We start from the raw sequence: 12,104 nt of genomic DNA, 5'->3' as shown, positions 1-12,104 counted from the left end.
CAACAAAATCACACTCGATGTTTGAACAAACATAGCAGTCATGAAACAGTATCTCCCTGTTGAGAGGCAAGAAACATGTACCACAATTTGTGCATGAGGTGTCAAATATGCAGCAAAATACGATTGAATGGGGAACCTGCTTTCTGGCCATACAACCAGATGACCCTGCTGTAATCAACAAACATTGACCGACATTTTCACTATTCAAATATATTACTCCACTGTGAAATTGATGAATATATGTGATGACGGTAACAATCAAAACAAGGACTCAGCAAAAGAAAGAGGTCTTTCCTAATAACTCCAATTGTCAGAATGCTCGAAGTAGTGCTTCCCATCCAACAAAATCACACTCAAAAGTAGAACAAACATAGCAGGCATTAAACTGAATCTCCCTGTTGAGAGGGGAGAAACATCTACCACAATTTGTGCAGCACATTTATTATTTTTAGTGACCATTGCAATACTAATTTTAAAAATATAAAGCAAAAGATGCAGATACCTCAACAAGAAGATTTATCAAATTCCGAACATTCGTTATTTAGTAAAGTGCATGTGGTTTCCAATCTGCACCAAAAGACCATTGAATAGATAATCTGCTTTCTGGCCATACAACCAGATGACCCTGCTGTAAACAACAAACATTTACCCACATTTCACGAATCAAATACATTACTCCACTGTAAAATTGACGAGTATAAGTGATAAAGGTATCAATCAAAGGAAGCACCTAGCAAAAGAAAACAGCATTTCTGATAACTCCAATCGTCAGAACGCTCGGAGTGGTAATTTCCATCCAACATAATCACACTCGATGTTTGAATAAACATAGCAGTCATGAAACGGAATCTCCCTGTTGAGAGAGAAGAACCATGTACCACAATTTGTGCAGTACATTGATTATTTTTAGTGACCATTGCAATAAGATATTTAAAAATTAAAGCAATTGAAGGAGATACAAAAACAAGAATATTTATCAAATTCCTAACATTTGTTATTCAGTAAAATGCAAGTGGTGTCCAATCTGCACTAAAAACCCTTTGAATGGAAAATCTGCTTTCTGGTCAAACAACCAGATGACCCTGCTCTAAACGAAAAACATTTACACACTTTTAACAATTCAAATACATTACACCACTGCGAAACAGATGAATATAACTTATAAGGGTAACAATCAAAAGAAGCACCTAGGAAACGAAAGACGTCTGTCCTAATAACTCCAATACTCAGATTGCTAGGAGTGGTAGTTCCCATCCAACAATATCACACTCGATGTTTGAACAAACATAGCAGTCATGAAACAGTATCTCCCTGTTGAGAGGCAAGAAACATGTACCACAATTTGTGCATGTGGTGTCAAATATGCAGCAATATACGATTTTATGGGGAACCTGCTTTCTGGCCATACAACCAGATGACCCTGCTGTAATCAACAAACATTGACCGACATTTTCACTATTCAAATATATTACTCCACTGTGAAATTGATGAATATATGTGATGAGGGTAACAATCAAAACAAGGACTCAGCAAAACAAAGAAGTCTTTACTAATAACTCCAATTGTCAGACTGCTCGAAGTAGTGCTTCCCATCCAACAAAATCACACTCAAAAGTAGAACAAACATAGCAGGCATTAAACGGAATCTCCCTGTTGAGAGGGGAGAAACATGTACCACAATTTGTGCAGCACATTTATTATTTTTAGTGACCATTGCAATACTATTTTTAAAAATATAAAGCAAAAGAAGGAGATACCTCAACAAGAAGATTTATCAAATTCCGAACATTCGTTATTTAGTAAAGTGCATGTGGTGTCCAATCTGCACCAAATGACCATTGAATAGATAATCTGCTTTCTGGCCATACAACCAGATGACCCTGCTGTAAACAACAAACATTTACCCACATTTCACGAATCAAATACATTACTCCACTGTAAAATTGACGAGTATAAGTGATAAAGGTATCATTCAAAGGAAGCACCTAGCAAAAGAAAACAGTATTTCTGATAACTCCAATCGTCACAACGCTCGGAGTGGTGATTTCCATCCAACATAATCACACTCGATGTTTGAATAAACATAGCAGTCATGAAACGGAATCTCCCTGTTGAGAGAGAAGAACCATGTACCACAATTTGTGCAGTACATTGATTATTTTTAGTGACCATTGCAATAAGATATTTAAAAATTAAAGCAATTGAAGGAGATACAAAAACAAGAATATTTATCAAATTCCTAACATTTGTTATTCAGTAAAATGCAAGTGGTGTCCAATCTGCACTAAAACCCATTGAATGGAGAATCTGCTTTCTGGTCATACAACCAGATGACCCTGCTCTAAACAAAAAACATTTACACACATTTAACGATTCAAATACATTACTCCACTGCGAAACAGATGAATACAAGGTACAAGGGTAACAATCAAAAGAAGCACCTAGCAAAATAAAGAGGTCTTTCCTAATAACTCCAATACTCAGATTGCTTGGAGTGGTAGTTCCCATCCAACAATATCACACTCGATGTTTGAACAAACATAGCAATCCTGAAACAGTATCTCCCTGTTGAGAGGCAAGAAACATGTACCACAATTTGTGCATGAGGTGTCAAATATGCAGCAAAATACGATTGAATGGGGAACCTGCTTTCTGGCCATACAACCAGATGACCCTGCTGTAATCAACAAACATTGACCGACATTTTCACTATTCAAATATATTACTCCACTGTGAAATTGATGAATATATGTGATGACGGTAACAATCAAAACAAGGACTCAGCAAAAGAAAGAGGTCTTTCCTAATAACTCCAATTGTCAGAATGCTCGAAGTAGTGCTTCCCATCCAACAAAATCACACTCAAAAGTAGAACAAACATAGCAGGCATTAAACTGAATCTCCCTGTTGAGAGGGGAGAAACATCTACCACAATTTGTGCAGCACATTTATTATTTTTAGTGACCATTGCAATACTAATTTTAAAAATATAAAGCAAAAGATGCAGATACCTCAACAAGAAGATTTATCAAATTCCGAACATTCGTTATTTAGTAAAGTGCATGTGGTTTCCAATCTGCACCAAAAGACCATTGAATAGATAATCTGCTTTCTGGCCATACAACCAGATGACCCTGCTGTAAACAACAAACATTTACCCACATTTCACGAATCAAATACATTACTCCACTGTAAAATTGACGAGTATAAGTGATAAAGGTATCAATCAAAGGAAGCACCTAGCAAAAGAAAACAGCATTTCTGATAACTCCAATCGTCAGAACGCTCGGAGTGGTAATTTCCATCCAACATAATCACACTCGATGTTTGAATAAACATAGCAGTCATGAAACGGAATCTCCCTGTTGAGAGAGAAGAACCATGTACCACAATTTGTGCAGTACATTGATTATTTTTAGTGACCATTGCAATAAGATATTTAAAAATTAAAGCAATTGAAGGAGATACAAAAACAAGAATATTTATCAAATTCCTAACATTTGTTATTCAGTAAAATGCAAGTGGTGTCCAATCTGCACTAAAAACCCTTTGAATGGAAAATCTGCTTTCTGGTCAAACAACCAGATGACCCTGCTCTAAACGAAAAACATTTACACACTTTTAACAATTCAAATACATTACACCACTGCGAAACAAATGAATATAACTTATAAGGGTAACAATCAAAAGAAGCACCTAGGAAACGAAAGACGTCTGTCCTAATAACTCCAATACTCAGATTGCTAGGAGTGGTAGTTCCCATCCAACAATATCACACTCGATGTTTGAACAAACATAGCAGTCATGAAACAGTATCTCCCTGTTGAGAGGCAAGAAACATGTACCACAATTTGTGCATGTGGTGTCAAATATGCAGCAATATACGATTTTATGGGGAACCTGCTTTCTGGCCATACAACCAGATGACCCTGCTGTAATCAACAAACATTGACCGACATTTTCACTATTCAAATATATTACTCCACTGTGAAATTGATGAATATATGTGATGAGGGTAACAATCAAAACAAGGACTCAGCAAAACAAAGAAGTCTTTACTAATAACTCCAATTGTCAGACTGCTCGAAGTAGTGCTTCCCATCCAACAAAATCACACTCAAAAGTAGAACAAACATAGCAGGCATTAAACGGAATCTCCCTGTTGAGAGGGGAGAAACATGTACCACAATTTGTGCAGCACATTTATTATTTTTAGTGACCATTGCAATACTATTTTTAAAAATATAAAGCAAAAGAAGGAGATACCTCAACAAGAAGATTTATCAAATTCCGAACATTCGTTATTTAGTAAAGTGCATGTGGTGTCCAATCTGCACCAAATGACCATTGAATAGATAATCTGCTTTCTGGCCATACAACCAGATGACCCTGCTGTAAACAACAAACATTTACCCACATTTCACGAATCAAATACATTACTCCACTGTAAAATTGACGAGTATAAGTGATAAAGGTATCATTCAAAGGAAGCACCTAGCAAAAGAAAACAGTATTTCTGATAACTCCAATCGTCACAACGCTCGGAGTGGTGATTTCCATCCAACATAATCACACTCGATGTTTGAATAAACATAGCAGTCATGAAACGGAATCTCCCTGTTGAGAGAGAAGAACCATGTACCACAATTTGTGCAGTACATTGATTATTTTTAGTGACCATTGCAATAAGATATTTAAAAATTAAAGCAATTGAAGGAGATACAAAAACAAGAATATTTATCAAATTCCTAACATTTGTTATTCAGTAAAATGCAAGTGGTGTCCAATCTGCACTAAAACCCATTGAATGGAGAATCTGCTTTCTGGTCATACAACCAGATGACCCTGCTCTAAACAAAAAACATTTACACACATTTAACGATTCAAATACATTACTCCACTGCGAAACAGATGAATACAAGGTACAAGGGTAACAATCAAAAGAAGCACCTAGCAAAATAAAGAGGTCTTTCCTAATAACTCCAATACTCAGATTGCTTGGAGTGGTAGTTCCCATCCAACAATATCACACTCGATGTTTGAACAAACATAGCAATCCTGAAACAGTATCTCCCTGTTGAGAGGCAAGAAACATGTACCACAATTTGTGCATGAGGTGTCAAATATGCAGCAAAATACGATTGAATGGGGAACCTGCTTTCTGGCCATACAACCAGATGACCCTGCTGTAATCAACAAACATTGACCGACATTTTCACTATTCAAATATATTACTCCACTGTGAAATTGATGAATATATGTGATGACGGTAACAATCAAAACAAGGACTCAGCAAAAGAAAGAGGTCTTTCCTAATAACTCCAATTGTCAGAATGCTCGAAGTAGTGCTTCCCATCCAACAAAATCACACTCAAAAGTAGAACAAACATAGCAGGCATTAAACTGAATCTCCCTGTTGAGAGGGGAGAAACATCTACCACAATTTGTGCAGCACATTTATTATTTTTAGTGACCATTGCAATACTAATTTTAAAAATATAAAGCAAAAGATGCAGATACCTCAACAAGAAGATTTATCAAATTCCGAATATTCGTTATTTAGTAAAGTGCATGTGGTTTCCAATCTGCACCAAAAGACCATTGAATAGATAATCTGCTTTCTGGCCATACAACCAGATGACCCTGCTGTAAACAACAAACATTTACCCACATTTCACGAATCAAATACATTACTCCACTGTAAAATTGACGAGTATAAGTGATAAAGGTATCAATCAAAGGAAGCACCTAGCAAAAGAAAACAGCATTTCTGATAACTCCAATCGTCAGAACGCTCGGAGTGGTAATTTCCATCCAACATAATCACACTCGATGTTTGAATAAACATAGCAGTCATGAAACGGAATCTCCCTGTTGAGAGAGAAGAACCATGTACCACAATTTGTGCAGTACATTGATTATTTTTAGTGACCATTGCAATAAGATATTTAAAAATTAAAGCAATTGAAGGAGATACAAAAACAAGAATATTTATCAAATTCCTAACATTTGTTATTCAGTAAAATGCAAGTGGTGTCCAATCTGCACTAAAAACCCTTTGAATGGAAAATCTGCTTTCTGGTCAAACAACCAGATGACCCTGCTCTAAACGAAAAACATTTACACACTTTTAACAATTCAAATACATTACACCACTGCGAAACAAATGAATATAACTTATAAGGGTAACAATCAAAAGAAGCACCTAGGAAACGAAAGACGTCTGTCCTAATAACTCCAATACTCAGATTGCTAGGAGTGGTAGTTCCCATCCAACAATATCACACTCGATGTTTGAACAAACATAGCAGTCATGAAACAGTATCTCCCTGTTGAGAGGCAAGAAACATGTACCACAATTTGTGCATGTGGTGTCAAATATGCAGCAATATACGATTTTATGGGGAACCTGCTTTCTGGCCATACAACCAGATGACCCTGCTGTAATCAACAAACATTGACCGACATTTTCACTATTCAAATATATTACTCCACTGTGAAATTGATGAATATATGTGATGAGGGTAACAATCAAAACAAGGACTCAGCAAAACAAAGAAGTCTTTACTAATAACTCCAATTGTCAGACTGCTCGAAGTAGTGCTTCCCATCCAACAAAATCACACTCAAAAGTAGAACAAACATAGCAGGCATTAAACGGAATCTCCCTGTTGAGAGGGGAGAAACATGTACCACAATTTGTGCAGCACATTTATTATTTTTAGTGACCATTGCAATACTATTTTTAAAAATATAAAGCAAAAGAAGGAGATACCTCAACAAGAAGATTTATCAAATTCCGAACATTCGTTATTTAGTAAAGTGCATGTGGTGTCCAATCTGCACCAAATGACCATTGAATAGATAATCTGCTTTCTGGCCATACAACCAGATGACCCTGCTGTAAACAACAAACATTTACCCACATTTCACGAATCAAATACATTACTCCACTGTAAAATTGACGAGTATAAGTGATAAAGGTATCATTCAAAGGAAGCACCTAGCAAAAGAAAACAGTATTTCTGATAACTCCAATCGTCACAACGCTCGGAGTGGTGATTTCCATCCAACATAATCACACTCGATGTTTGAATAAACATAGCAGTCATGAAACGGAATCTCCCTGTTGAGAGAGAAGAACCATGTACCACAATTTGTGCAGTACATTGATTATTTTTAGTGACCATTGCAATAAGATATTTAAAAATTAAAGCAATTGAAGGAGATACAAAAACAAGAATATTTATCAAATTCCTAACATTTGTTATTCAGTAAAATGCAAGTGGTGTCCAATCTGCACTAAAACCCATTGAATGGAGAATCTGCTTTCTGGTCATACAACCAGATGACCCTGCTCTAAACAAAAAACATTTACACACATTTAACGATTCAAATACATTACTCCACTGCGAAACAGATGAATACAAGGTACAAGGGTAACAATCAAAAGAAGCACCTAGCAAAATAAAGAGGTCTTTCCTAATAACTCCAATACTCAGATTGCTTGGAGTGGTAGTTCCCATCCAACAATATCACACTCGATGTTTGAACAAACATAGCAATCCTGAAACAGTATCTCCCTGTTCAGAGGCAAGAAACATGTACCACAATTTGTGCATGTGGTGTCAAATATGCACCAAAAGACGATTGAATTGGGAATATGCTTTCTGGCCATACAACCAGATGACCGTGCTGTAATCAACAAACATTTACCCACATTTCACTATTCAAATATATTACTCCACTGTGAAATTGATGAATATACGTGATGACGGTAACAATCAAAACAAGGACTCAGCAAAAGAAAGAAATCTTTCATAATAACTCCAATTTTCAGAATGCTCAAAGTAGTGCTTCCCATCCAACAAAATCACACTCAAAAGTAGAACAAACATAGCAGGCATTAAACCGAATCTCCCTGTTGAGAGGGGAGAAACATGTACCACAATTTGTGCAGCACATTTATTATTTTTAGTGACCATTGCAATTATATTTTTAAAAATATAAAGCAAAAGAAGGAGATACCTCAACAAGAAGATTTATCAAATTCCGAACATTCGTTATTCAGTAAAGTGCATGTGGTGTCCAATCTGCACCAAAAGACCATTGAATAGAGAATCTGCTTTCTGGCCATACAACCAGATGACCCTGCTGTAAACAACAAACATTTACCCACATTTCACGAATCAAATACATTACTCCACTGTGAATTTGACGAATATAAGTGATAAAGGTATTAATCAAAGGAAGCACCTAGCAAAAGAAAACAGTATTTCTAATAACTCCAATCGTCAGAACGCTTGGAATGGTGATTTCCATCTGACATAATCAGACTCGATGTTTGAATAAACATAGCAGTCATGAAACGCAATCTCCCTGTTGAGAGAGAAGGAACATGTACCACAATTTGTGCAGCACATTGATTATTTTTAGTGACCATTGCAATATGATTTTTAAAAATTTAAAGCAATTGATGGAGTTATGAAAACAAGAATATTTATAAAATTCCTAACAATTGTTATTCAGTAAAATGCAAGTGGTGTCCAATCTGCACAAAAACCCATTGAATGGAGAATCTGCTTTCTGGTCATACAACCAGATGACCCTGCTCTAAACTAAAAACATTTATACACTTTTAATAATTCAAATACATTACTCCACTGCGAAACAGATGAATATAAGTTATAAGGGTAACAATCAAAAGAAGCACCTAGGAAACGAAAGAGGTCTGTCCTAATAACTCCAATACTCAGATTGCTTGGAGTGGTAGTTCCCATCCAACAAAATCACACTCGATGTTTGAACAAACATAGCAGTCATGAAACAGTATCTCCCTGTTGAGAGGCAAGAAACATGTACCACAATTTGTGCATGTGCTGTCAAATATGCACCAAAAGACGATTGAATGGGGAATCTGCTTTCTGGCCATACAGCCAGATGACCCTGCTGTAATCGACAAACATTTACCCACATTTCACGATTCAAATATATTACTATACTGTGAAATTGATGAATATATGTAATGAGAGTAACAATCAAAACAAGGACTCATCAAAAGAAAGAAGTCTTTCCTAATAACTCCAATTGTCAGAATGCACGAATTAGTGCTTCCCATCCAACAAAATCACACTCAAAAGTAGAACAAACATAGCAGGCATAAAACGGAATCCTCCTGTTGAGAGGGAAGAAACATGTACTACAATTTGTGCAGCACATTTATTATTTTTAGTGACCATTGCAATATTATTTTTAAAAATATAAAGCAAATGAAGGAGATACCTCAACAAGAAGATTTATCAAATTCCGAACATTCGTTATATAGTAAAGTGCATGTGGTTTCCAATCTGCACCAAAAGACCATTGAATAGATAATCTGCTTTCTGGCCATACAACCAGATGACCCTGCTGTAAACAACAAACATTTACCCACATTTCACGAATCAAATACATTACTCCACTGTAAAATTGACGAGTATAAGTGATAAAGGTATCAATCAAAGGAAGCACCTAGCAAAAGAAAACAGCATTTCTGATAACTCCAATCGTCAGAACGCTCGGAGTTGTGATTTCCATCCAACATAATCACACTCGATGTTTGAATAAACATAGCAGTCATGAAACGGAATCTCCCTGTTGAGAGAGAAGAACCATGTACCACAATTTGTGCAGTACATTGATTATTTTTAGTGACCATTGCAATAAGATATTTAAAAATTAAAGCAATTGAAGGAGATACAAAAACAAGAATATTTATCAAATTCCTAACATTTGTTATTCAGTAAAATGCAAGTGGTGTCCAATCTGCACTAAAAACCCTTTGAATGGAAAATCTGCTTTCTGGTCAAACAACCAGATGACCCTGCTCTAAACGAAAAACATTTACACACTTTTAACAATTCAAATACATTACACCACTGCGAAACAGATGAATATAACTTATAAGGGTAACAATCAAAAGAAGCACCTAGGAAACGAAAGACGTCTGTCCTAATAACTCCAATACTCAGATTGCTAGGAGTGGTAGTTCCCATCCAACAATATCACACTCGATGTTTGAACAAACATAGCAGTCATGAAACAGTATCTCCCTGTTGAGAGGCAAGAAACATGTACCACAATTTGTGCATGTGGTGTCAAATATGCAGCAAAATACGATTTTATGGGGAACCTGCTTTCTGGCCATACAACCAGATGACCCTGCTGTAATCAACAAACATTGACCGACATTTTCACTATTCAAATATATTACTCCACTGTGAAATTGATGAATATATGTGATGAGGGTAACAATCAAAACAAGGACTCAGCAAAACAAAGAAGTCTTTACTAATAACTCCAATTGTCAGACTGCTCGAAGTAGTGCTTCCCATCCAACAAAATCACACTCAAAAGTAGAACAAACATAGCAGGCATTAAACGGAATCTCCCTGTTGAGAGGGGAGAAACATGTACCACAATTTGTGCAGCACATTTATTATTTTTAGTGACCATTGCAATACTATTTTTAAAAATATAAAGCAAAAGAAGGAGATACCTCAACAAGAAGATTTATCAAATTCCGAACATTCGTTATTTAGTAAAGTGCATGTGGTGTCCAATCTGCACTAAATGACCATTGAATAGATAATCTGCTTTCTGGCCATACAACCAGATGACCCTGCTGTAAACAACAAACATTTACCCACATTTCACGAATCAAATACATTACTCCACTGTAAAATTGACGAGTATAAGTGATAAAGGTATCATTCAAAGGAAGCACCTAGCAAAAGAAAACAGTATTTCTGATAACTCCAATCGTCAGAACGCTCGGAGTGGTGATTTCCATCCAACATAATCACACTCGATGTTTGAATAAACATAGCAGTCATGAAACGGAATCTCCCTGTTGAGAGAGAAGAACCATGTACCACAATTTGTGCAGTACATTGATTATTTTTAGTGACCATTGCAATAAGATATTTAAAAATTAAAGCAATTGAAGGAGATACAAAAACAAGAATATTTATCAAATTCCTAACATTTGTTATTCAGTAAAATGCAAGTGGTGTCCAATCTGCACTAAAACCCATTGAATGGAGAATCTGCTTTCTGGTCATACAACCAGATGACCCTGCTCTAAACAAAAAACATTTACACACATTTAACGATTCAAATACATTACTCCACTGCGAAACAGATGAATACAAGGTACAAGGGTAACAATCAAAAGAAGCACCTAGCAAAATAAAGAGGTCTTTCCTAATAACTCCAATACTCAGATTGCTTGGAGTGGTAGTTCCCATCCAACAATATCACACTCGATGTTTGAACAAACATAGCAATCCTGAAACAGTATCTCCCTGTTCAGAGGCAAGAAACATGTACCACAATTTGTGCATGTGGTGTCAAATATGCACCAAAAGACGATTGAATTGGGAATATGCTTTCTGGCCATACAACCAGATGACCGTGCTGTAATCAACAAACATTTACCCACATTTCACTATTCAAATATATTACTCCACTGTGAAATTGATGAATATACGTGATGACGGTAACAATCAAAACAAGGACTCAGCAAAAGAAAGAAATCTTTCATAATAACTCCAATTTTCAGAATGCTCAAAGTAGTGCTTCCCATCCAACAAAATCACACTCAAAAGTAGAACAAACATAGCAGGCATTAAACCGAATCTCCATGTTGAGAGGGGAGAAACATGTACCACAATTTGTGCAGCACATTTATTATTTTTAGTGACCATTGCAATAATATTTTTAAAAATATAAAGCAAAAGAAGGAGATACCTCAACAAGAAGATTTATCAAATTCCGAACATTCGTTATTCGGTAAAGTGCATGTGGTGTCCAATCTGCACCAAAAGACCATTGAATAGAGAATCTGCTTTCTGGCCATACAACCAGATGACCCTGCTGTAAACAACAAACATTTACCCACATTTCACGAATCAAATACATTACTCCACTGTGAATTTGACGAATATAAGTGATAAAGGTATTAATCAAAGGAAGCACCTAGCAAAAGAAAACAGAATTTCTAATAACTCCAATCGTCAGAACGCTTGGAATGGTGATTTCCATCTGACATAATCAGACTCGAT

This window comes from Schistocerca gregaria, chromosome 11 (assembly GCF_023897955.1).
Source record: "Schistocerca gregaria isolate iqSchGreg1 chromosome 11, iqSchGreg1.2, whole genome shotgun sequence".
Taxonomy (NCBI): domain Eukaryota; kingdom Metazoa; phylum Arthropoda; class Insecta; order Orthoptera; family Acrididae; genus Schistocerca; species Schistocerca gregaria.
The sequence above is the reverse complement of the archived record's forward strand: the minus strand, read 5'-3'. Positions refer to the sequence as shown.